The sequence below is a fragment of the Semicossyphus pulcher genome, unplaced genomic scaffold, assembly GCF_022749685.1.
Source record: "Semicossyphus pulcher isolate SPU_LCO1_2020_fin unplaced genomic scaffold, fSemPul1.0.p SCAF_23, whole genome shotgun sequence".
NCBI lineage: Eukaryota > Metazoa > Chordata > Actinopteri > Labriformes > Labridae > Semicossyphus > Semicossyphus pulcher.
This window is the reverse complement of record NW_027211697.1, coordinates 6,608,035-6,634,741: the sequence shown is the minus strand read 5'-3', so window position 1 is coordinate 6,634,741 and position 26,707 is coordinate 6,608,035. Positions and strand designations below refer to the sequence as shown.

Here is a 26,707-nt window from a genome sequence, read left to right as displayed (position 1 = left end):
TATTTGACCACATTGTTTGATAAATTCAACACACTGTTTGTTATGCTCCTTTTTTGTGTGGAATAATTTCCTCAATAACCAACCAGATTTTATTAAGTCAGTACTTCAGTATCTGAAACATATTGCCAGGGGCGGATCCAGAGGGGTGGCCAGGGGTGCCCTGGGCCCCCCTTGAAATCTGAGTGGTCACCCCAAGTGCAACCCCAAAATCCTAGACTAGGATTGGCTATTTGCCTTGTCAGAGGCGGGACTTGTGTTAAAATACAACAACTATTTGGACTGTGTTGCAACAGGCTGCTTGTAGCTTTCTTGCCATTTCAATGCGGCACATTTCCTTGAGTACTTTAAATTGTTTCTCTGACCACACATCAAAGGCAACTGGCAGTTCCCCTTCAAATAACGTATTTCCATCCTTCTATTGGGATATCTTTTAGTCTTACCAGTGATAAAATAATCTTAATAATCTAATAATCTTAATGACTCAATATGTCATTTTCACTCTTTACTGACAAACTCTGGCCTCTTGTGCACACTTGTTTTTCTTTTTGAACACTGCACCACTAGCTATTTCCTCAGATAACTAAGTAGTGTTTTCATGCTATCATGGCGAGCTAATACCATTATGGTAGAAACAAAATGCAATTTCGCTTTGTGCCTTTGGAGGACGCTATCCGCTTCTCCAATGGGCCCTGGAAAACCTCCGCCAGTAAAACACGTCATCTGGCGGAGGCCAGGGAGCTCGCTAAACTACACTTCCTCAATCTAGGATGCCCGCCTCCGATGTCTGCAGTGTTTAGTTGAAAAAAAACACATAACGTAAAATGTAATCGTTTGTTCCGTGAGGTGCCTGCTCTCCTGTTTTCCCTCCCAGACATTCCACATTTATAACTGAATCATGTCTCGTTCAAAATTGTCAGGTTTGAAATGTAGAATGAAATCCCAAAGTTTTTTTAGAAGATTCACCGGTATATTCTCGTCGTATTTTGGATTCTGTACCACTCTGAGCCATTGCCTGCAGCGAAAATGGTAGTATTTCACTCCAGTGTCTCTCGCTAGGCCGTTCCTTTCATAGGGAGGGGCGCAATGCATGTTGGGTGTTGTAGGAATGTAGAATGGGCGAAACCATGAGCTGTTTGTACAACTTTCTCCACAGCTATGGCGTCAATTTCAAATTTTATTGCTTCTATCGATTACAGAGAACACCAGCTTTGACTGACCGTGGCTTTTTCCAGGGGCGAATTTCTCCTTTAAGGGACGGATATAATGAAATGTTTCTCTTTAAACAAATGTTACACACGTAACTGTGTTCCTATGCTGTAGGTGCACATGCCTCCTGTCCCATTGAGTTGAGCCCAACTAGTGTTGTGGTAAAATATGGAGACCCAGTCTCGATCAACTGCAGTACATCGGAGACCCGGTTCGAAGGAATCGCCTGGGAGGCCACAGACGGAGGCAAAAGTCTAGAGAAGGTCAACCACCTGACCTGGACTGTGGACCGGCTAACAAAATGGTCCATCTCTCCCTTATGCGTCTTCAACCCACTAGATGATGGACAGTGTGCTATTGGCCCGGAAGTTGTAGTTTACAGTAGGTCTAATTTTTTTTGTGGACAGAATAGAATGATACTTGGACTGTGTCTGATAACATCTTCTTTTTTTTCCAGCATTCCCAGAATCCATCAGTATCAGCTCCGACACTGCCTTATATGGGATGGGAGAAAATGTGGAACATAACTTCATATGTGACATCCCCAATATAGCACCTGTTCAGAATCTCAGTGTGAGGTGGTACAAAGGAGATGAAGTCCTTGAAACAGAGACATTTCTCAATCCCACTAAGGAACCAGTGAATCAGTCATCTGTCCTCAACTTTACCGCAACAAGACAAGACAATGGAGACACTATCAGATGCGAGGCACATTTGGACCTTGGCCAAGGGCTACAATTTAATGTGTCTTCACAAGAGTATAATATTACTGTTCGTTGTAAGTATAGGCCTATCATATATACATACTTTTCTGAAATGTGCCAAAATTAAACTTTTTTAGCTTCTAGGTGCGAGGACGTGCTTCTCTTCCCTAACTATATTAAACAGAACAAACACAAGGCATTTGACGATGAAATGTTGAGCTCTTGGACATTGTGACGTTTCTCTCTGTTATCGATGTTTTCTAGACGATGATTAATCGATATATAATTTTCTAAATAATCAATCAGTTGCAGTCTAACAACATTCATGTTATTTAAGTTGGTTCTCATGCTAATATTGTGCTGTTGCTGCTCTTTACCTGTTAAATAAGGATTAAATAGTACAAATGGTTTCTGTGTTTGCTTCTGTTCAGTTGGACCAGAGGTACAATGTTCTACAACTGAGTTTTTGGAAGGGGAAACTCTAAAGAACAAATGCCTGGTGACAGGAAATCCCGCCCCCTACATCGAATGGCTGAAAGACGGACAGCCAACAGACCCGGCCGTCCCTCTGAGCCGAGAAAACGCAGGGCTGTACATAATCAAAGCTGAGGGCTATTCCTTTGTCAGAATGGAACTCCGGGTTCTTGTCTCGTGTGAGTGTCAATTACAGTTTTATTGGGAGAAATTATGTTTTTATTTTTAATATTTTTCCCTGGTGAATTATGTACAACGACTTGTAATGGTTTGGAATGCACTTTTTTCATACATCTAGGATATATTCTGTGATATCGTCTTTTTATGTAGTGTTAACACTTTCAGAAGGTGCAATAATCGAGCTTCTGTCTGACTGATGCAGTGTTGGAAGAAGTAATAGGATCTTTTACTTTCAATACTACAAATCCTGTCTTCAAAAGTACCAGTGGAAGTTATTTATAAGTTGATAAGTTGACCCTAATTAGATAATAGTAATTATGCAGCTTGGCCAAAGTGCTATACTATTATAATCATTAGAACGTCTATAAGATTATTACATATGAATTAATGCGCCACCAGCATTTTACTGTGTGTTTAGACGTGAAAAAAGGAACATTAACTATTTGTAATTTTAAAGTACAAAGTTTGTCTTTGCTTTCAGATGGACCTGAGTTGTCGTGTCCAAGCACTTACACTGCACTGGAGTATGCGCCTCACAACCTCACCTGCCATGTTAAGGGCTATCCCAAACCCGAGATCATCTGGTACAAAGATGGCGAGGAGGTGGAACTTCCAGACAACCTGACAAGAAGGGATGCAGGGCAGTACATTATCACAGCTTCAAACAGTCATTCAAGTGTCAACCTCTCAGTGGACATTACTGTCCTATGTAAGTTACATTGATGAAAATACCCAATTTTATGATTGATTCAGTATGTGACACTGCTTAATATTGTTTGAATTGTTTCCTCCAGACCCACCATCACAAATAGTCGAACTTGAAGACTCTGAAGTCAAAGTTGGTTCTACTGTGTGGCTGAAGTGCTCCTCCATGGGCAACCCAAGACCACAGTATTCCTGGGATTATTACCGAACTGACAATGTGATCGAGGAAAACGAGGATGGAGTGTCCCGTCTTGTCATCCACAGTGTGACTCCATATAACATGGGCCTCTACACGTGTCATGCCAAGAATGACATGGGAAATGTCGTGAAAACAGTCACAGTTAAAGGTAGGAGAAATATCGCTTACACTTTTATGTAATCTGTAGGCAAGAGCAAAAATGTAAACAGCATGTTTATCACCATTAGCCTGCTTATCAACTTAAAATATATAATTGCAAGTGGCTGCACCTGGATTGTTTTGTGCAACATGATGGTGTGCATGATATGAGACCTTCGGTACATTTTTAAATGTTAAATTTTAGCATGTCAGAATTGTTATTATGAGAATGTTAGCATGATAAACTGTAGGCTATACCAAGATGAGACACTGTGATGGGACCTACCGCTTTGGACCAGAAGTGACCATAATTCAACAGGAGCATGGATACCATGGATGTACTATTAAGACCTTGATACCCAACCCAAACACGATTCCTAGTCAGTAAAATAGCAGTCATTGCCTGCTGACACGCCAAAAAAGTTTCAAGAGTCCATGTTATTTCCGGAAGTTTGAAGCTCACAGCCCACTCATAAGTTCCCGCTGGGCTCACAGACTTCGCTTTTCTAGGCTTGAGGAAAGTTTTATAAATTAAAACCTACATTGGTCAAAATAGTATAGGACTGATAATTGACCATGTTTGCGGTGTTATGTCAAGAATTTAAGGATGTAACAGGGGAATTTTGGGCCTTTGAACAAAATTTTAAGCAAAGCTGAGTGGCAGCAATCTCTCCAGTTTTAAGAATACATCCATGGTGGGTTAGGGTTAGGGCTAACAAAGGCAGCGTACAGTGAATCGCTTTGTCTGACACCCCCCGCCAGCGATTTTAGGCAATAAAAATAACTATATAGAAATAATCTATCTTGTCGCTGATGTTCCAGTTTGCTTTTGTAGGTCATATAGAGTAATCAGAACTAATTTCAGTCTTGTTTCATAACCAGCGAAAAACTCCTCACAGGAGCTTTAATTGTTAATGTACTGTATGTTAGCGTGCTAATATTGCACTCAGCTTCGCACTGCTCAGCCCACACTGCAGCCTATAACAAGGCCTCTGTTTTGTAATATTTAGACTTTTTGAAGCATAGCCTACATCTTCGAGCCACTATTTTCTTCTATTTTTAATAACCCATTTCGGTTCTTTAAGTTTAATTCTGAAGTGCACATTATTAGGCTATACATATAGTCATATAGTCATTTTCAAGTGCATTTGAATCCATTGATAGGTATCTGTTGGTCAATGGCAGGCAAACATTATTTTTCTTCATACAACAACGAGCCATTGGTGTCTTGTCTGTCTTGTAGCCAACTTGCATAGCAAGCTAGAGACATTTATAGACATTGAGGGTGCGAATGTCGTATGTGTGTGTGTGTGTGAGTGTGCCTTGTTCCCATGTTGGGCAAGGGGGGTGGCTTTCCCAGTTTCCTCTTCGTTGATGAGGAGCTGGGGGCTGTGCGGTGCATGCAGCCATAGCTTAGCTTAGCTTTCTCCCAAAAACGTCAACAGTTCGTCAGTTCTTCCCATATAGTTAAGGGGAAGCAGAAGAAACCTCGGAGGCGCTCACTGTAATAGAAAAGAGCCGACAGCTGTTGGAAATAACTTTTTTCAAATGGATGATATAAACTCTCTACGTCTTTTATCAGTCTTTTTAAGTTTAGAGCTGCTGTCGCTTTCTAACGGGACAGAACCGCGTAAGTTGCTACAATGTTACAATGGAAGTTGTGCCACTTCAGAGCGAGTTATATTCATGTTTCCTGTCCTGTGTAAATTGAAATGGCTCGATTAGACTTATAAGGAACAAAAAGCGGGATTGTTTTAGTCTATTTATGTAGACCAAAACTGCTGAGCGATGACGACGAGCAAACTTAAAGCAACACACTATGAATGTGTAAAATAGTTAAGAGGGGGCACTTGTTCGTGTATACTTATCTGAATGGAATAGGGACAAATATTAATTGTGAGTTAGTGAATACTAATCGAAAATCAGTAATATTACTTTGGTAGTGTCAGGTTTGTCAATGTGAATATTATGAAATTCTGATAAAACGGTATCTATCTGACGTCCTGAAACTTTTAAACTTTTAAAACTGTTTTTATTACTGTAGTAAATGTAAAAGTATGGATATGGATATAATGAGTAAATTCCAGCACAAAGAATGGTGGGCAGCTAATGCACTCTGTTTTTAAGGGAGGGGTATATCCTTCCTGAGCCTTTTCCTCTTGCCTCTAGAGACAGCTTTTGTTCAATGGTATTTCACTACAGCACTGGCGGTGGAAATGTTGTGTTAAGATAATGGATTTGTGTAGACTTGGACTGGAATAACATTCTCGCCCCCACTCTGCGTTCCACAGGTGCCTACCGAGAATGCCCTATCCGAATAACTCCAGACAGGATGGTGATAGAATACCAAGGGAGAAGCCAGAATGCAACTTGCGAGCCAATATCCACCCTCTCAGAAAACGTCAAAGAAATATACTGGCAGGATCTGCAGGATTTGCAGGGCATCAAGACTAACGGAAGTTGGTCTGTTGACACCCATAAAGACTGGGACTCGATGCCTGTTTGTAATGCTACTTTTGAGGGCATAGGAACATGCCAGAAACATTTAAACGTCACTCTTTACAGTATGTATCATCGTCTTTTTCCCTACTATGACTGTCATATGTCTGTGAACATGTTTCCCATATTTTGTCACAATTGCGATTTGACCCCTTAAAATCATGTCTCCAGAAACCCCAGACAGTGTCTCCATCCTTACTGTGGGTAACACAAGCTCAGTGGTGGAGGGAAGAGAGTTCCAGCTGCAGTGTGATATTACCAACGTTGCACCTGTAGGAAACCTGGCTGTGCGGTGGTACCGAGGAAATGAAACCATTACATCACTCAAAGGTGGGAGTCATATTTTTACAAGTTCAAACCATTTCTCTGACACTAGGAAAATCTAATGTGAAAGTGAAACTTGTAGTTTAAAGCAGTGCAGCATCAATTATTAACAGTTGCAGTAAGTTATGCTAATGATTCTTCAACATTCATTACGGCCAGGCTCAAACCAAAAGAGTTTTGACAGATCTATTGCTGATTCAGTTTGGAAAACTGTTCCCAGACTCATCAGAGCTGCCCAGACAATTTCAAACATGTTTGATATTTAGGATATAAAATCCAGAGAGTTAGGTAAGTACTTCTCGAGCAGGACTAAACCAGCCAATGAGAGAGCCAAGTCTACAAGGAGACAGAGCAGCTGACGGTTTTGCCAAGTATCAGTAAACAGTCTAGCCCCGAGGCTAACATAAGCTAGTGTACTACCGTTGCCAATTATTAAAACTGACAGTTAAAACCTCAAGTTCTTAATAGCCTGTTTTTGGCTTTTCCCAACCATTTTCTCAGGGCCTGTCTGCTTTTAAACTGCAGTGTGCCAAGGATAGGCTGAACAACACGTCTTCAGATTGGCAGGACGTCACAATCCAGCCAATCCATTTGCTTGTTTAAACCTACTTTCTAACCTATTCTTAACTGATATAAAACAGTCTAAATGTAATACTGATGCCTCTATATTAACTATTTACCTTTTGAAATGATTGTACTGCCTGTCATCGATGTCACTTGGCCTGATTATGACAAAGTGATTTACTGCACTCAGAGTCAGAGAGAGAGTCAAGAGTACAATCTTCCTGGGGTGCCAGTTTAGCTCAAGGGTTAAACCGCAGGGCCCTCGATGCAGCAGCCCTGGGTTCAACTCCCACCCTTTGCCCTTTGCCCTTTGCCCTTTACCACATGTCATCTCCCACTCTGTTCCCCCCGTTCTGACACCATTATCTGTCCTTTCACTCAATAAAGGCCCAAATAAGAACTTATCATAAGATTACACTTTTTCCTTTCAAAGTTTAACAGTGAGTAGCATCTATACCAGGAAGGAGATTTTTCTTTCAAGGACACTACAGAAGCATGTACATGACAGGATAAACAAAGAGATATGATGTATCACTTTTTGGCCTGCCAAAATCAACTTCATCACAAAATGAAACAACAACCTGATAGCCCAACAACCAACGTGCTAAGTAGAAACTGATTCTTATAAACACAGTGTTCTCTTAAGGGAAGTCTACTGAAGTGATAATGTGTTTGTCAGAGGCTCAGTCAGGCCTCTTTGGAAATCTTGCGTCAGTGACAAACACATTGAAAAATGTGAAATGAAATGAAAAACAACCTAGTTTCTCATTTCTCATTGGACTAGCTCAGTGTTTGACTGATTTCCAGATACTCTAAAGATCAGCAAATCACCTTTTTTCCTTTTGTGGGTGTAGTTTTGAAACTGACAAGTCTGTACTCATCAACATAAAGAAAAGAACTGCATTGCATCATGATCGAATATGTAGAGATTGCATACAACATCTGGCACACATGTTCCCAGTAACATGTTTAAGCGTATATTTTCTTCACGGTCTAACTTGGGGTGTATAATGCAATACATTTTTTGTCTTTTGTCTATAAGGTTCAATGCGAGTGACTGGATGCCTGCCTGAGAACAACACCAGCTGTGACATCGGTGTGATCCAATCCCCGCTAAATGTGTCGTCTACCATCAGCATCACTCTGAACAGAATGCACAACGCAGCTGAGTTCAAATGCGAGGCCCTGTTGGACCTTGGACCCGAGGGACCACAACCCCCACCAAACATGATGTCCAATCCCCTTAACATCACTGTCTACTGTGAGATCACATTTACATTTGCTACAACTATTAGCACATTATAAGATGAAGTCAGGATGGAAAGTTTATGTCTATCACATCTTTCTAGGAACAAACAGACTTCCACTTTTTCCTTACAGTAAGAAAACGTTCTGGAGTAAAATGTTTTGTACATTTGTGACTCCATGTCGTACATCACACATATATTCTTTGACCTCACACTGCCCTGTTTGCCATTATCTCTCAACAGATAAGCCTATCATTAATACCACAAAGCTGGCAAAGACAGTCCCAGTGTTCAGAGGTTATCCTGAGGATCTCGTTTGTGAAGCTGACGGTCACCCAACTCCACAGATTGAGTGGCTTTACAGCCCAGACAAAGTGCCCCACAAGTCTGGAGACATGTTAACAGTGTCTGAAGCGGGCATCTACAACTGCACCGCCACTAATGAAGTAGAATCCGTGTCCTATGAGGTTGAAGTGATTTTAAAAGGTAACAACATTACATGTAAACTTTGCTTCTACTTAATGTGCATGTGTTCATTTTATCTGTAATAGAATTGTTTCCTAAATATATAGTGGGACCCAGAAGTGAAACTAGATCTCTGGCAGCCAATAAATATATACTCCAGTTAAAGAATTGCTGATCAAACCTTTTTAACCCCCAATAATATCTTTATATGACTGTTATCTATATATAGCACCCTCTTTTTCATTATTATCCAACAGAATTTTAGGAATAAACATTCACAAAGATATAGTGAACATGTTGTGAGGCCTGACGATATGAAGATTCTTGTACTTATAGCAGTTAATTTTGAAATTCCTAAACATTAATATGATGCCTTATTTCATTACAGAGGACTACCTTCCCCTCATAGCTGGATTTGTGGCTGTCACAGTAGTCGCGATCTCCATCATATTCCTCTTCATCTACTCGATCTACTACAAGAACACCAAGATGCGACGTTACAGTCTCAAAAATCCCAGACTCAGCACTCACAATGGCAACGTAGCTCACAACGGCTGGGACCTGCAGTTCCCAATGACCAAACTGTCTTAGCAGCACATCCGTGGTAGCACAGAATGGATCTCTGACCACTCTGAACGAGCTGCATCGTCCTGCCAACAGCAACTATAGTGAAAAGCCTGAATGCCACTCAGCCAACAGGCTCAATCAGGCCTCTTTGGAAATCTCGCATCACTTATCATTAGAGCTATTTTCTCAAATATAAGATTATTTTACCCTTAATGGAATAATCTACTCATTAAAATTAGCAACCTTGGCTTGAGATGTACAATTTTATTTTTACTACTGGATTTTACCTGTTTTCACTGGATAAAAAGAAGAGGAGGAGCAAGTTTTCAAAACCTGACTGACTTGCCAAAACTGGCAACTGTTTTGGCATTTAATGAGCACAAAGGGAATTTGTTTGTCCTTTAATCTCCACTTTAAATATACTTCAACTCAGATATCTGTATGTTACTGTTTTTTTTAAACCACACCATGCAAGGTGTGACCTTGAGACCGTGGTTTTAACAGTCACACTAACAGGAAGTGCACTACTGTGTTTGTGACATTGAATATGTGAAAAATTAGACTAGCTTTGCCAAATGTGTGGACACTGTTGCTTGTGCATTTTTTCCACTGAGCCCACTGTCCCTTAGTTATTGTTTGTAAGCCACTCTGCACTTGTTTCTGAGTTTGTAGCCTTCTCTGTGCCTAACCCTTTGCAGTGCCATACTGCGCCAGGATCTGGCCTTATGGGACACACTGTCTTGTACCAAAGTTTTATGCTTTTTTATGAATGACTGCAGGCATAATGCCTATCAAAACTGTATATTCAGGATTATATATTATGTAAATGCAAATATTTATTTTTTAAAAATAGTAATGCTTGAGCTATTTAGTATCAAAAATGGACTGCAGGCATGTTTGTAAATGTTGCAAATGTTGGAAGACTTGGTGGAAATGAAGTCCTACCTGCAATAAAGGCACATGAGGACATTGCAACACATTTGTGAATACAGCTGTAAATATTTGTGACTGGTGTAAAACTGTATTTTAATATTAAAAATGTGGCTTTTCAAACGGATTGTTTTGTTATTGAAACCTTTTAAGGCTTGAACAGATCTGATTTGGATAAATATATGATCAGAGTACTAACATACCACAATATTACTCTACAACAGCTTTGCTGTCAAAATCAAAATCTATCTAAGGATTCAGAAAACTAAATCCATAGATGTAAATTGTTATGCAGTCCTATATAGCACTATTTCAAAGCTAACCAAAAAAAAAGACATCTCAATTTCCCTTTGTCTATGATCCACGAGCAGAGCACCAGCCCAGGTGCTGTATTATCCAACACACACTTTTAATCTTTCAGTAACAATTATGTCTAAATCCTGAAAACTTTGTGACTTTATGATGAACAGGCTCCATATACAAAACAAAGTGCACCCTAATCCCTGTATTTTGATAAAGACAGTAGGTAGTTCACAGCATGTAGAGGGTGCTATACACTGCCTCCTAAATAAAGTTGATATTCTGTAGGGGAGACCAGAGTTGGTTGTGTCGGGTTGGTTGTCAAAGTGCTTATTACAGCCAAGCATTAGTGTACTGTATCATGTACATATAAAACATTTGGCATCATGCCATGATCATTTCTATCTGGTCATTTTGTGGAGTACACACTAAAAACTTATAAGGCAATTTGTCATTTTACAATCAAACATTTACTTAAAAGTGGAAGGTAATAGCTTTGATTTGTACGGTGGCCCTGAGAGCTCAACGCACAGCAACTTAAGAATACACATGCAAATACACAAAACACAAGCAAATTAAGAAAACATCTTCATCAATTTGACAACACATGCGCAGCATTTAGAAAAATGCAGCAAATAGAAAAATGCAGCTAGATTTGAGCCTAGTTTGTAGACATGTGGAAGCTAGCATAAAACCTTTGTCAAGAAACAGGATGGTTGTCGCACATGTGACGGATGTTGGACATATTAAAGTATGTAGGTTTCTTTTAAGGCTGTCTTTTTAACCATTGTTACTTCTTGTCATTCTTTTTTGACAAAACATTTCAGAAGACAGTTGGCACAGCAAACATTTATGTTACAGTCCATATGTTCTCAAATGATAATGACTTATTTGGTGTCTCTATCTTAAAAAAACAAATAATGTTTTAAATTTTTTTATTTTTTATTTTAATTTTAATTTTTATCTAAAACACAATTGATCACTATGAGGAGTGTGTCATGGTGTTTTTGATGGTTGATAAGTAAAAAGTGTGACAACCAACCATTCCTCTACATAGTATGCTGCCTTCCAGTGCAATCGGAAATATTGTAAATCAAATATAACTGTAAGAACAAGGCCTCCTTACTTGGGATATCGGAGGATGTCTGATATTCTAATTGTCAGATCGGAGTAAGGGATTGTGTACTAATCACAGTATGCTTAGAATGCAACTCTTGTGGCATTAATATCTTTGGATTTTCTAGACAGGGAAAATGTTATCCAGCTTGGGAAGTACACGTTTTCTTGCCAAGATGAAAAGTCTTTGCCTCGCCAATTTTCCCATTTATTCCAGTCCTTTTGCTATGCTAAGCGAACCTGCCGCTGAAGTCAGCCACTTTACTGCACAAAAATGAGAGCGGAAAGAATTTTCTTGGCAAGAAAACGAATAAGCATTTCCATTAACACCAACCTATTCTTTTAAATGATCACTACCCAAGCCCAGCCCCTGCTTAAGTCTCTCCAAAAAAGGTCTGCTTGCCAGTTCCGTCTAAGCAGAACGGGGGTTTACGAGCAACACGTCAATGCATCACAGAGATAGGTTTTACCTTTCTTACTTTCTATTTCGCGGAGTTAGAAAACTGCACGGATCTGCGAGGGACACACGTTTTTGATTTTTAATCCTTTACTTGGTAAAAGTGTTGCTGACTGGCATACTGGTGAAATCAGCATGTGGTTCTTCATTCTCAGCGGCTTGATAGCGTGCACAGGTAACGTTAACTCTTAAAATTCGCTTGTACTGAGATAACGTTTAGCCTACATACATGTTTTAAAGTGGTGAAATTATAGTGTCGCGAAAGCGTGAACGTTACAGTTTTAACTTCCCACGCTGGCCTACGCCCATTGTGTTAATCTGCCTCAACCTGATGATCATATTTGTTTGCTTTTCATATCCGGTTATAACCTCCTTATTGTTATATTTAAAAATGAGGCAACTTTAACTAATATATGAACTCTTGTGAGCCATTATCCAAATTCCCATTAGGACAAGAGAACATCAGAACACAAGACAAGGTTTTTTAGTCAAGAAGAAAAACAGCTTAGTTTTTCAACTAAATGTCATTGGAAAGATTTTTGTAAACCACTATAAACATACATGTCTCTTATTGTTTTTGCAAATGCAGTTTAATAGTTAAAACCATGGATTATTTTCATAGTTTTCAATGCTTGCTTTGTATAAAATAATCTGAGTTCATTAAAAAGGCAAGCCAGGACGGTTTTGTGCATGGCTTCTAGTAGACTACTGCAGGCTGTAACACACACTGTGCACTTCTAGGACAGTCTGCGAGTTCCTCCTGTCCAGTTGAGATGACCCCTTCTGCAGGTGTGGTGAGATTTGGAGACCCCTTCTCAGCCAACTGCAGCTCATTATTAAACCAAACAGAGGGAATGGGATGGGAGTCTTCATTAGGAGGCACATCTCTTAAAGACAGGGCCACTTTTATTCCCCTGAATATAGAATCTGCCACAGACTGGAACATACATGCACAATGCTTCATAAATCTGCTCGATGGTCACCAGTGCACTGAATTCCTACCAATCACTGTTTACAGTAAGAAGAACTTTACTTGATCTGAAGTTGCTAACCAGGCCACCTGTGTCTTTTAAACGTTGAATAGTACTGATTTAGTCTCTTCTTTTTTTTTTTTTTTACAGAAACACCGGACAGTGTGTCTATTTCTCAGCTGGGTCCAATAGGCCCGTTAGAACCAGGCAGGACTCTTACTATGCAGTGTCACATTGTTAATGTTGCACCGGTAAGAAACCTCTCTGTGCACTGGCACAAAGGAAATAAGATAATCAAAACTGAGACATTTGACGACGCAGACACATCTCCAGTCAACAAGTCATCTTTGCTTACACTGATAGCCGATAGATATGATAATGGGACTCAGATCTGGTGTGAAGCAAAGCTGGACTTTTGGCCAAGTTTACCAAATCTTCCAACAAGCCAATCAAAGTCACATGACATAATAGTACTGTGTAAGTTTTTTTAATGCCATCTTTATTTGATTATCACAGTTGTTGGATTAGCATGAGAACATTCAGTGTGTTTTCTTTTATCGTATTTTAATGTATCTTTTGTTTCCTCTCTTTGTCTGTCTGTATTTAAATTTAATGTAAATCCCCAGACCCACCCACTTGCAGCGATCCTGCAAATGAGACGCTTGAAATTCAAGCTGGTAGTAAAATCATCTTAAATTGCACTGCTACAGGAAGCCCATCGCCGGCATACAGCTGGCATTTCCCACCCCACATACAACAGACGAACAAGAATCAAAATGAGGATCAACCCATTTTGACTCTGTCCTTCACGCTTCCAGGGACCTATAAATGCACTGCGTCTAATACCCAGGGCACCACAACCAAATACTTTACAGTCATCGAAGCTAAAAGTAAGACATCACATTTCTCCGTTTGTTCACCTCCATTTATTATCTCGGTGTTAATCACTCTCTGATTCATCATGCTGTTGTTTTCCATCAGGTAGTCAACCTGGGACCACTGCTGGGATTTTAATGGCTGTGTTCTTTGTCTTAATCATTGTTGTGGGATGTGTCGTTTATCACAAGCAACAAAATGCTTCTGTTGCAAGACCAGAACAAATGAGCTGAGAGAGAGAATTTAACAAAAACTCCCTCCTCCCAACCCCCGCTAAATGTGTCGTCTACCATCAGCATCACTCTGAACAGAATGCACAACGCAGCTGAGTTCAGATGCGAGGCTCTGTTGGACCTTGGACCCGAGGAACCACAACCCCCACCAAACATGACGTCCAATCCCCTTAACATCACTGTCTACTGTGAGATCACATTTACATTTGCTACAACTATTACCACATTATAAGATGAAGTCAGGATGGTTTATGTCTATCACATCTTTCTAGTGAACAAACAGACTTCCACTCAGTTAGATTTTCACTATAGTAGTATGCTTAATTATGGATGCAATAGTATGCAATTTTCCTTACAGTAAGAAAACGTTCTGGAGTAAAATGTTTTGTAAATTTGGGACTCCTTGTCGTACATCAACATCATCAACAGATAAGCCTATCATTAATACCACAAAGCTGGCAAAGACAGTCCCAGTGTTCAAAGGTTATCCTGAGGATCTCGTTTGTGAAGCTGACGGTCACCCACCTCCAGAGATTGAGTGGCTTTACAGCCCAGACAAAGTGCCCCACAAGTCTGGAGACATGTTAACAGTGTCTGAAGCGGGCATCTACAGCTGCACCGCCACTAATGAAGTAGAATCCGTGTCCTATGAGGTTGAAGTGATTTTAAAAGGTAACAACATTACATCTAAACTTTGCTTATACTTAATGTGCATGTGTTCATTTTATCTGTAATAGAATTGTTTCCTAAATATATAGTGGGACCCAGAAGTGAAACTAGATCTCTGGCAGCCAATAAATATATACTCCAGTTAAAGGATTGATGATCAAACCTTTTTAACCCCCAATAATATCTTTATATGACTGTTATCTATATATAGCACCCTCTTTTTCATTATTATCCAACAGAATTTTAGGAATAAACATTCACAAAGATATAGTGAACATGTTGTGAAGCCTGACGATATTGAGATTCTTGTACTTATAACAGTTAATTTTGAAATTCCTAAACATTAATATGATGCCTTATTTCATTACAGAGGACTACCTTCCCCTCATAGCTGGATTTGTGGCTGTCACAGTAGTCGCGATCTCCATCATATTCCTCTTCATCTACTCGATCTACTACAAGAACACCAAGATGCGACGTTACAGTCTCAAAAATCCCAGACTCAGCACTCACAATGGCAACGTAGCTCACAACGGCTGGGACCTGCAGTTCCCAATGACCAAACTGTCTTAGCAGCACATCCGTGGTAGCACAGAATGGATCTCTGACCACTCTGAACGAGCTGCATCGTCCTGCCAACAGCAACTATAGTGAAAAGCCTGAATGCCACTCAGCCAACAGGCTCAATCAGGCCTCTTTGGAAATCTCGCATCACTTATCATTAGAGCTATTTTCTCAAATATAAGATTATTTTACCCTTAATGGAATAATCTACTCATTAAAATTAGCAACCTTGGCTTGAGATGTACAATTTTATTTTTACTACTGGATTTTACCTGTTTTCACTGGATAAAAAGAAGAGGAGGAGCAAGTTTTCAAAACCTGACTGACTTGCCAAAACTGGCAACTGTTTTGGCATTTAATGAGCACAAAGGGAATTTGTTTGTCCTTTAATCTCCACTTTAAATATACTTCAACTCAGATATCTGTATGTTACTGTTTTTTTTAAACCACACCATGCAAGGTGTGACCTTGAGACCGTGGTTTTAACAGTCACACTAACAGGAAGTGCACTACTGTGTTTGTGACATTGAATATGTGAAAAATTAGACTAGCTTTGCCAAATGTGTGGACACTGTTGCTTGTGCATTTTTTCCACTGAGCCCACTGTCCCTTAGTTATTGTTTGTAAGCCACTCTGCACTTGTTTCTGAGTTTGTAGCCTTCTCTGTGCCTAACCCTTTGCAGTGCCATACTGTGCCAGGATCTGGCCTTATGGGACACACTGTCTTGTACCAAAGTTTTATGCTTTTTTATGAATGACTGCAGGCATAATGCCTATCAAAACTGTATATTCAGGATTATATATTATGTAAATGCAAATATTTATTTTTTAAAAATAGTAATGCTTGAGCTATTTAGTATCAAAAATGGACTGCAGGCATGTTTGTAAATGTTGCAAATGTTGGAAGACTTGGTGGAAATGAAGTCCTACCTGCAATAAAGGCACATGAGGACATTGCAACACATTTGTGAATACAGCTGTAAATATTTGTGACTGGTGTAAAACTGTATTTTAATATTAAAAATGTGGCTTTTCAAACGGATTGTTTTGTTATTGAAACCTTTTAAGGCTTGAATAGATCTGATTTGGATAAATGTATGATCAGAGTACTAACATACCACAATATTACTCTACAACAGCTTTGCTGTCAAAATCAAAATCTATCTAAGGATTCAGAAAACTAAATCCATAGATGTAAATTGTTATGCAGTCCTATATAGCACTATTTCAAAGCTAACCAAAAAAAAAGACATCTCAATTTCCCTTTGTCTATGATCCACGAGCAGAGCACCAGCCCAGGTGCTGAATTATCCAACACACACTTTTAATCTTTCAGTAACAATTATGTCTAAATCCTGAAAACTTTGTGACTTTATGATGAACAGGCTCCATACACAAAACAAAGTGCACCCTAATCCCTGTATTTTGATAAAGACAGTAGGTAGTTCACAGCATGTAGAGGGTGCTATACACTGCCTCCTAAATAAAGTTGATATTCTGTAGGGGAGACCAGAGTTGGTTGTCTCGGGTTGGTTGTCAAAGTGCTTATTACAGCCAAGCATTAGTGTACTGTATCATGTACATATAAAACATTTGGCATCATGCCATGATCATTTCTATCTGGTCATTTTGTGGAGTACACACTAAAAACTTATAAGGCGATTTGTCATTTTACAATCAAACATTTACTTAAAAGTGGAAGGTAATAGCTTTGATTTGTACGGTGGCCCTGAGAGCTCAACGCACAGCAACTTAAGAAAACACGTGCAAATACACAAAACACAAGAAAATTAAGAAAAAACATCTTCATCAAATTGACAACACATGCGCAGCATTTAGAAAAATGCAGCAAATAGAAAAATGCAGCTAGATTTGAGCCTAGTTTGTAGACATGTGGAAGCTAGCATAAAACCTTTGTCAAGAAACCAGGTGGGGATGGTTGTCACACATGTGACGGATGTTGGACATATTAAAGTATGTAGGTTTCTTTTAAGGCTGTCTTTTTAACCATTGTTACTTCTTGTCATTCGTTTTTGACAAAACATTTCAGAAGACAGTTGGCACAGCAAACATTTATGTTACAGTCCATATGTTCTCAAATGATAATGACTTATTTGGTGTCTCTATCTTAAAAAAACAAATAATGGTTTTAAAATTTTTTTTTTTTTATTTTAATTTTAATTTTAATCTAAAACACAATTGATCACTATGAGGAGTGTGTCATGGTGTTTTTGATTGTTGATAAGTAAAAAGTGTGACAACCAACCATTCCTCTACATAGTATGCTGCCTTCCAGTGCAATCGGAAATATTGTAAATCAAATATAACTGTAAGAACAAGGCCTCCTTACTTGGGATATCGGAGGATGTCTGATATTCTAATTGTCAGATCGGAGTAAGGGATTGTGTACTAATCACAGTATGCTTAGAATGCAACTCTTGTGGCATTAATATCTTTGGATTTTCTAGACAGGGAAAATGTTATCCAGCTTGGGAAGTACACGTTTTCTTGCCAAGATGAAAAGTCTTTGCCTCGCCAATTTTCCCATTTATTCCAGTCCTTTTGCTATGCTAAGCAGTGACGTGCGGTGAGGTTCATGGCTGGTGAGGCACTGACTCCATCAGAATCAGATTTACAAATATAAGAACCCAACAACAGAGTAGATTATTCACCATTTGACAGCAAGGGCTGGCTCAATTCGTGGCAGCGGCAGCGAGTAGTGGCACTTCCTGCTTCCTGCCTTCCACTCCAGTTGCCGGTGTCTGAGGCAGCTGCCACTGACCTGCCACGGCAGTTGCCGGTGTCTACCTCACGGACACACACACACACACACACACACACACATACACACACACACTCTAACGTTGTTGCTAGCTCGCTGTCACTTACTCTGCAGCTGCGGAGTAGCATAAACATTTCTGGGCTCACCAGCGCCCCCTACGTTGAGGTAAGAAAACTGCCTGCCTCACCCAGTGCCTCTTCACTGCCGTTGTAAGATCGCTGAGCACACTAAACAGGTCACACACATACATTATATACATCAGCTAAACTATGGAAAGCCAGGGGGGCATATATTAAAAGTGTTTTAAAGTGTTTTATTGGCGACATACAGAGAGACAGTAACACGCTCTCATTGCATGGCAGAGCACAGTTTGTGAGGGATTGCGCAATCCAAGGTGAGGCTCAGCTTGCTGCTGCCTCACTGTGCGTCTCTTCCCCGTATTTGAACGGAAATGTGAAAATTCAGCGATTTTTCATAAAAAACGATCCAAATTGTTTAAGTTAAATGGAAAATCAGTTTATAGTTCAAACCATTTGATAAATATAACCATTTAATTTGTCTGTTTATTATATATTTTATTTATGATGGCATTATTATTTATTATTATTTATTTTTATTTTATTTTATTTATGATAAATTATTTATTTTATTTATGGCAGAGTCTCCCCTGCCATCTCCTGACCGCACGTCACTGATGCTAAGCGAACCTGCCGCTGAAGTCAGCCACTTTACTGCACAAAAATGAGAGCGGAAAGAATTTTCTTGGCAAGAAAACGAATAAGCATTTCCATTAACACCAACCTATTCTTTTAAATGATCACTACCCAAGCCCAGCCCCTGCTTAAGACTCTCCAAAAAAGGTCTGCTTGCCAGTTCCGTCTAAGCAGAACGGGGGTTTACGAGCAACACGTCAATGCATCACAGGGATAGATTTACCTTTGGGACTTTCTATTTCGCGGAGTTAGAAAACTGCGCGTATCTGCGAGGGACACACGTTTTTGATTTTTAATCCTTTACTTGGTAAAAGTGTTGCTGACTGGCATACTGGTGAGATCAGTATGTGGTTCTTCATTCTCAGCGGCTTGATAGCGTGCACAGGTAACGTTAACTCTTAAAATTCGCTTGTACTGAGATAACGTTTAGCCTACATACATGTTTTAAAGTGGTGAAATTATAGTGTCGCGAAAGCGTGAACGTTACAGTTTTAACTTCCCACGCTGGCCTACGCCCATTGTGTTAATCTGCCTCAACCTGATGATCATATTTGTTTGCTTTTCATATCCGGTTATAACCTCCTTATTTTTATATTTAAAAATGAGGCAACTTTAACTAATATATGAACTCTTGTGAGCCATTATCCAAATTCCCATTAGGACAAGAGAACATCAGAACACAAGACAAGGTTTTTTAGTCAAGAAGAAAAACAGCTTAGTTTTTCAACTAAATGTCATTGGAAAGATTTTTGTAAACCACTATAAACATACATGTCTCTTATTGTTTTTGCAAATGCAGTTTAATAGTTAAAACCATGGATTATTTTCATAGTTTTCAATGCTTGCTTTGTATAAAATAATCTGTGAGTTCATTAAAAAGGCAAGCCAGGACGGTTTTGTGCATGGCTTCTAGTAGACTACTGCAGGCTGTAACACACACTGTGCACTTCTAGGACAGTCTGCGAGTTCCTCCTGTCCAGTTGAGATGACCCCTTCTGCAGGTGTGGTGAGATTTGGAGACCCCTTCTCAGCCAACTGCAGCTCATTGTCAAACCAAACAGAGGGAATGGGATGGGAGTCTTCATTAGGAGGCACATCTCTTAAAGACAGGGCCACTTTTGTTCCCCTGAATATAGAATCTGCCACAAACTGGAACATACATGCACAATGCTTCATAAATCTGCTCGATGGTCACCAGTGCACTGAATTCCTACCAATCACTGTTTACAGTAAGAAGAACTTTACTTGATCTGAAGTTGCTAAGCAGGCCACCTGTGTCTTTTAAACGTTGAATAGTACTGATTTAGTCTCTTCTTTTTTTTTTTTACAGAAACACCGGACAGTGTGTCTATTTCTCAGCTGGGTCCAATAGGCCCGTTAGAACAAGGCAGGACTCTTATTATGCAGTGTGACATTGTTAATGTTGCACCGGTAAGAAACCTCTCTGTGCACTGGCACCAAGGAAATAAGATCATCAAAACTGAGACATTTGACGACGCAGACACATCTCCAGTCAACAAGTCATCTTTGCTTACACTGATAGCCGATAGATATGATAATGGGACTCAGATCTGGTGTGAAGCAAAGCTGGACTTTTGGCCAAGTTTACCAAATCTTCCAACAAGCCAATCAAAGTCACATGACATAATAGTACTGTGTAAGTTTTTTTAATGCCATCTTTATTTGATTATCACAGTTGTTGGATTGGCATGAGAACATTCAGTGTGTTTTCTTTTATCGTATTTTAATGTATCTTTTGTTTCCTCTCTTTGTCTGTCTGTATTTAAATTTAATGTACATCCCCAGACCCACCCACTTGCAACGATCCTGCAAATGAGACGCTTGAAATTCCAGCTGGTAGTGAAATGATCTTAAATTGCACTGCTACAGGAAACCCATCGCCGGCATATAGCTGGCATTCCCCACCCCACGTACAACAGACGAACAAGAATCAAAATGAGGATCAACCCATTTTGACTCTGTCCTTCACGCTTCCAGGGACCTATAAATGCACTGCGTCTAATACCCAGGGCACCACAACCAAATACTTTACAGTCATCGAAGCTAAAAGTAAGACATCACATTTCTCCGTTTGTTCACCTCCATTTATTATCTCAGTGTTAATCACTCTATGATTCATCATGCTGTTGTTTTCCATCAGGTAGTCAACCTGGGACCACTGCTGGGATTTTAATGGCTGTGTTCTTTGTCTTAATCATTGTTGTGGGATGTGTCGTTTATCACAAACAACAAAATGCTTCTGTTGCTAGACCAGAACAAATGAGCTGAGAGAGAGAATTTAACAAAAACTCCCTCCTCCCACAGGGAATCGCACAACCTTTGCCGCCTTGGTTGGAGTATTTGTGTCCCTGGGAGCCCTGCTCTTTGTTTCCGGTCTTTTTTTTGTGACACCTGAAGGCACATTTGCTTTCAGCAAAGGCAGCTATTTGAAAGGACGACCTACCTCATCCGGACCTGTATGAGACCTTTTTTTTCAATTTTGCATGGCTTCACAGTGACAATGTTACTTTTTAAAATGTGTTTGTGCTTGGATAAATACATCAGCTTCTTGCCTCTTGAAGGCACATGGGCGGGGTCTTTTCTGCATCTTCGGTTGGGCATTGATTTGCTTCTGGTTGTTCTTTGCCGCTGTTGCTTTTAAAAAACGCATCAATCTGATAAGCTGTTTTTGAGCTCTGCTTAACAATGTTATAATATTAACAAATGTTTACATGCACTCAAGAAATGTGTTTTTTTCCCCCATCTGACTGTAACCTAGTTGCTTAGGTGCATGTAAACACACTGACTGCATCAAATCTCTGTTGAACCCGTTAACACTCTGCAGCGCTACAGAGCTTTTTAGCTTCCGGCCTGTGCGTTTACTGTAGGGTTAAGTTTTAGCAACTATATTAACCGACACCAACAACAAATAAAAGCTGTGATTAACCCACTGTCCAAGTGTTAAACAGCAAAGTCACTACGTGGTGTCAAATAGCAAAGCAACTACACTTTTCTAAGAAGTTGGAATAGCTCATGAACAGTACAATGGAGCCTTAAACAGAGCTGAGTGAAGAATTGTTGGACTTAACAGACCATAAAAGATTTAGTCAATGGTGAGTTTGTTGTGGGGTTTTTTTGCCCCCCAGTGGCTAAAAGGTCAATGTATTAGATATGCCTTTGGTATTTCACTAAGTAGTTGCACACCTCAGGAAACAAAATCTATTTTTTAAACTCAAACTATCAGATGTTATGTCAAACAAGTCTGAGTAGGTTCTTCTTAATGGTACTTGTTCAAAAGCTGTTGTTGCCTTATTGCAGTGATTCTCAACTGGTTTGGTACTGTCCCCAGGGGTGTTTAGAGTACATTAGAGGGTGCACGTAGCAATACTTAAGGAAGGGGGGCGTTGAGGTGTTCTTAGGGGGTGTTAGTTTAAAGCAAGTTTTTACCAAAGACTCACGACCAAAAAAATTGCAAACTTGATTTTTTTGGGAGGTCGTAGGGGGTCTTGTTAATGGGTAAGAGGGCGCTGGTTCTTTAAAAGGTTGAGAATCACTGCCTTTTTGTACTCAAGTCTTTTAACTTGTTCACTTTACAAGCAACACACACTCCAACATGCTCCTCATTATGTTTTCCTCCACTCAGGTATATTTAGTTTATATTTTTTTATAAACAATCTTTCCAGAAACAGCTACAGTTATTACTTGAGAGTACTGCAACAAGGCACAATATTAGTCTTTTAGTTTTTGGTGTTTGCATAGATTGTGCTCAATTCATGTTTTGTTCAATGATTTTTTCAAATATATATATATATGTACTGATACTGCTCTGATATGTTAAAACATGTTTGCACTGAACATCCTAAACATGCCCCTCTGTGATGTGCCTACAGTTTCATATGATTTGGCAATCAGTTGCTTTATTGAAATGACCAGAACACTACGTCATGTGTTAGGCATGCATTTTGTCTGATGTACTTGTTAAAAAAAAAATAAAAACAGATCTCACTTTGTAAACCATCGTTGTTTTTTAATGAATCAAAAAAGGCAAGAGACGTTACACTTTGAAGATAAAATTACTTTGTTACTTTGTGTGTTAGCAGCCTCTTTCTATACATCAGCTGCTGAATTCAGCCAGCTTCTCTATCATCCTTAGACAGAATACTGATTGAGGCAAAGTCAAACCAGCGTCTTTCATGGCTATGTTTTGTTTCACTGCCACCTTTTGTCAATACCCCCTCGCTTTCTCTCTCTCTCTCCCTCTCTCATTCAGTGTGGCTTACATGATACAGTGCTGAGACTGCCATACTAATTAGTACTGAACAAACTCGATGTAAAGGACAGCATTTGTTATCCTGCATATGGCTGCCAATACAAACCAGTTTTCTGTTGTACCATGTTCTTTATGTGCCCTTCCCGTCTCTCCTTTTAAAGGTTGGGGGTTTATTTTTTTACCAGAAAGCACTGTTTGTGTATGCTCTGACTTTGTTGCTATAGCAATCCGACAGGACTGATATTGCTCAACTTGTCATGGTAGAAAAAAAGTTTCACTGGCGCACAAGCTTAACATATTTCTCTGGAGGACTTAAAGGGGAAGCACAATATTAAAAGTGAAGCGAGCATGTACTCTAATCTGTGCCGAGATTCCCGGCTGTGCTCTCCAGAAATCCACCACAAAGCATCTGATTATTTGCTCACTTGTACTGCAGTTGTGGTCAGAGTGGATATGCTGTGTAGCATTCTGGTCACAGTGTGAGACTAAAAAGCAACACACTGCACAAGGACAACACTCCTGCCTGCTGGGACTCACACGAGCATGGAGTTCAGAAGCAATAGGAGACGAGCATGCAGGCAAATGTGAAAACGGGTTTTTGTTCCAAGCAAATGACGATCTGACAACAAGATTGGATAAAAGAAATGATCTGAAAGCATAACATGGCCACGCCTAAAGCTGGAATTTAGAGGGTATAAAAAAAACAACCTTTGACTTCTTATAATAAATATCTTCAATCAAAATGAAGTTTGTATCCAAGGAGTTTTACGTAGATCAAAGGTTATTTTAAGAACTTTTTGGGCTACAGATGTTCAATGATTTTAACCTGATAATAATATAAATGATAAAGCATATAACTATTATAAATCTATGTAGATGTAGGCCTACTGGTATATTTTAAAAAATATATAGGCTAAGTATAAATGTTGCTCTGCTTAGACTATAATAATAAAAAAAGATGTATTAATCTCATATCCAAACCACAAAATAATTCTGAATCTATTCTGTGCTTTAGGATAGTGTACATTATTACTAGTTGGACAATTCTTGTGGTATTTGCAGGCCCATAACATCCTGCTAAAATGCTTCAAAAATCAATGCAGTGCAAAGGATTAAGCTGTGTTTTTCACTGGCCTGCCACCTGTTAAATTTCCCTCTTTCCCATCTACCCCCCACCCCTTAAAGTCAGCTGGGATTGAAGGGGGCCCTTTTGTTCCAACATAGTTCCCTGCAGAGTTGCCAAGCTTGTTCAAGTTGGAATTTTCCTTCTCTCGTCGCTAAATCGACGGATCAGTACAGAAAGTAACATGGGGACCAACGTTCTCACATGGATTCTGACGCTTTGCATGTTTTACTCAGGTAAGACGATGAAGGCGACATGTTTTCCTTGCACTTGTTCGGTTTGTAGGTTATAGATATTTACTGCAATAATTGTCTTGTAAAAATATCACTTAATGAAAATGTAGGTATCTTCATGTGACCTCTAGTTGGTAAAAAATATACGTGGGCGGAAACATAAACGATGTCTTTCTGTAGTCTTGGTATGAAAATAGTAGGCCTAGCTAAAAAGGTATTATGCCTTATATTAGCATAGTAAAACATTAGTGAAACAAGTTATTCTCTGCTTGAAAAGACTGTCCTCGCACCAATCTTACAAGTTTTATGTTTATTTTGTATCATTTTAGCATAAAATAAGGCTAGACGTTGAGATAGCTACATTATATCTCGTAACTAAAAGTATGACAAGCTACCAGATAAACTTCATGTGTAATTCTTTTTTCGTTTTCACGTTTTGTTTCTTAATCATATAAATATATCATTTGCAAGACAGCTAAAATGTACTATTAAACACAGAAATATTAGACTTTGCCTGATGTACAACTTGTGGTTTTCCAGTGTGTGTTGTAACATGGTTACATAATAGGTACATACAGCCTGCTTGTATGCCTTTGAGTGCTAAGTGGACAGGAGCTGGTGGTGATGACTTTGCATTGATGAAGACTTTGGCTGTATGTCTCAGTGTCAGGTGAAGGTTGCTCCCTAATCCTCAAGCCCTCCAGGGTGGTGGTGGGCTTTGGAGAACCGGTGTCAGTCACCTGTGAAGCTGCTCGGCCAGTACGCGTCCTGGGCTGGGAATCGGCCATCAGTGCTGCACACACTCAACAGGACCTGTCTGTCCAGTGGAAGGTGGACAGTCTCATTGATTGGATAGAGGAGCCAATCTGTTATGGGGTGTTTTTCACAGCTCCGAGACAGTGTGAGGAGAAACTCAACCTTGTCCTCTACAGTGAGTCCTGTTTTAGTTTAGATAATAAATGGCAAATGTTAACATGTTTAAACAACATGAGTTTTGTGTGTTATTCATTTAGAAACCCCAGATAGCGTCTCCATCAGGCCTGTGAACCACACAGGCCCCATGGTGGAAGGGAAAGAATACCAGCTGCTCTGTGAGGTTCAGAACATCGCTCCTGTTCAGTACCTCACCCTGAGGTGGTACCGAGGGCAGACTGAGGTTTACAACCACTCCTTTTCTGACCTCACATCTTCCTCACCCGTCCAAGTGTCCTCTATCCTCATGATAACACCAACCAAAGCCGAAAACGGAGTGCAGTACAGGTGTGTGGCGGAGCTGGAGCTTGGACCCGAGGGACCAAAACCACCTCCAACTGTGACCTCAGAGCCTCTTAATGCCTCTGTGTACTGTAAGTTTGCAGCCCAATCTTAAAATAATTTATATGTTTAATACATTTAAGATGGTACATCTAATCCCTGTGATTTTCTCTCTAGTTCCCCCAGCATTCCTCAATCCTGAACCAGAGGTTTTGGACCTAATAGATGGTGCTGAAATGACCTTAAACTGCACTGCCACAGGAAACCCTGCACCTGGGTACAGCTGGCAGTCCTCTCATCCCACACAGCAGAGGATGGAGGATGAAGCAGTTCTTACCTCCTCCTCACTGCTACCAGGGACCTACACCTGCACTGCCTCCAATACGCTTGAGAAGAAGAGCAAGCAGTTCATTGTCAAGGCCGAGACCAAAGGTAGAAGGGAAATGTGAAGTAAACATGTACCAGTTGTCTATAAGCAGCGCGTCCTCATCGCCATATTCTTTTGCTTTTCATTTAGGTGTTTGAAACAGGAGATCTTGGGGTGGGATCAGATGACCAGGTTGACTATGTTGGATACACAATTCAACTAAAGTGATTTTAATGTTGCAGCCTATGAAATGGAATTGACAATGTATTCATGACTCAACTGATATTTATAAAGACCTTGCATCAGGCAGAAGTAATTCTCATTAAAAGAAAGGATCTGCATACTATGTGTGAAGCTCGTTTAATTTGTCCCCTTGTATGTGGTCTTTGAGATAGATCACAGGTTTAAGATATAGTTCACTTTTTATGCTTTCATTGTGATATCCCGTATCGAATTTATGTTTTTGCTAGATATACGTTTGTATTAACAAAATCATCTTGTACTATTACAAATGGAAAGTTACACTTGATATAGCAATATTTACTAGATTAATGTATCATTAATTTTATACTGCAAC

General features: G+C 39.7%; 1 pseudogene; it reads left to right on the top strand.

Moving 5' to 3' along the window:
• The first annotated feature begins 622 nt into the window (after positions 1-622).
• LOC138603213 (hemicentin-1-like) lies at positions 623-26,592 on the top strand (annotated as a pseudogene).
• Positions 26,593-26,707: the final 115 nt, after the last annotated feature.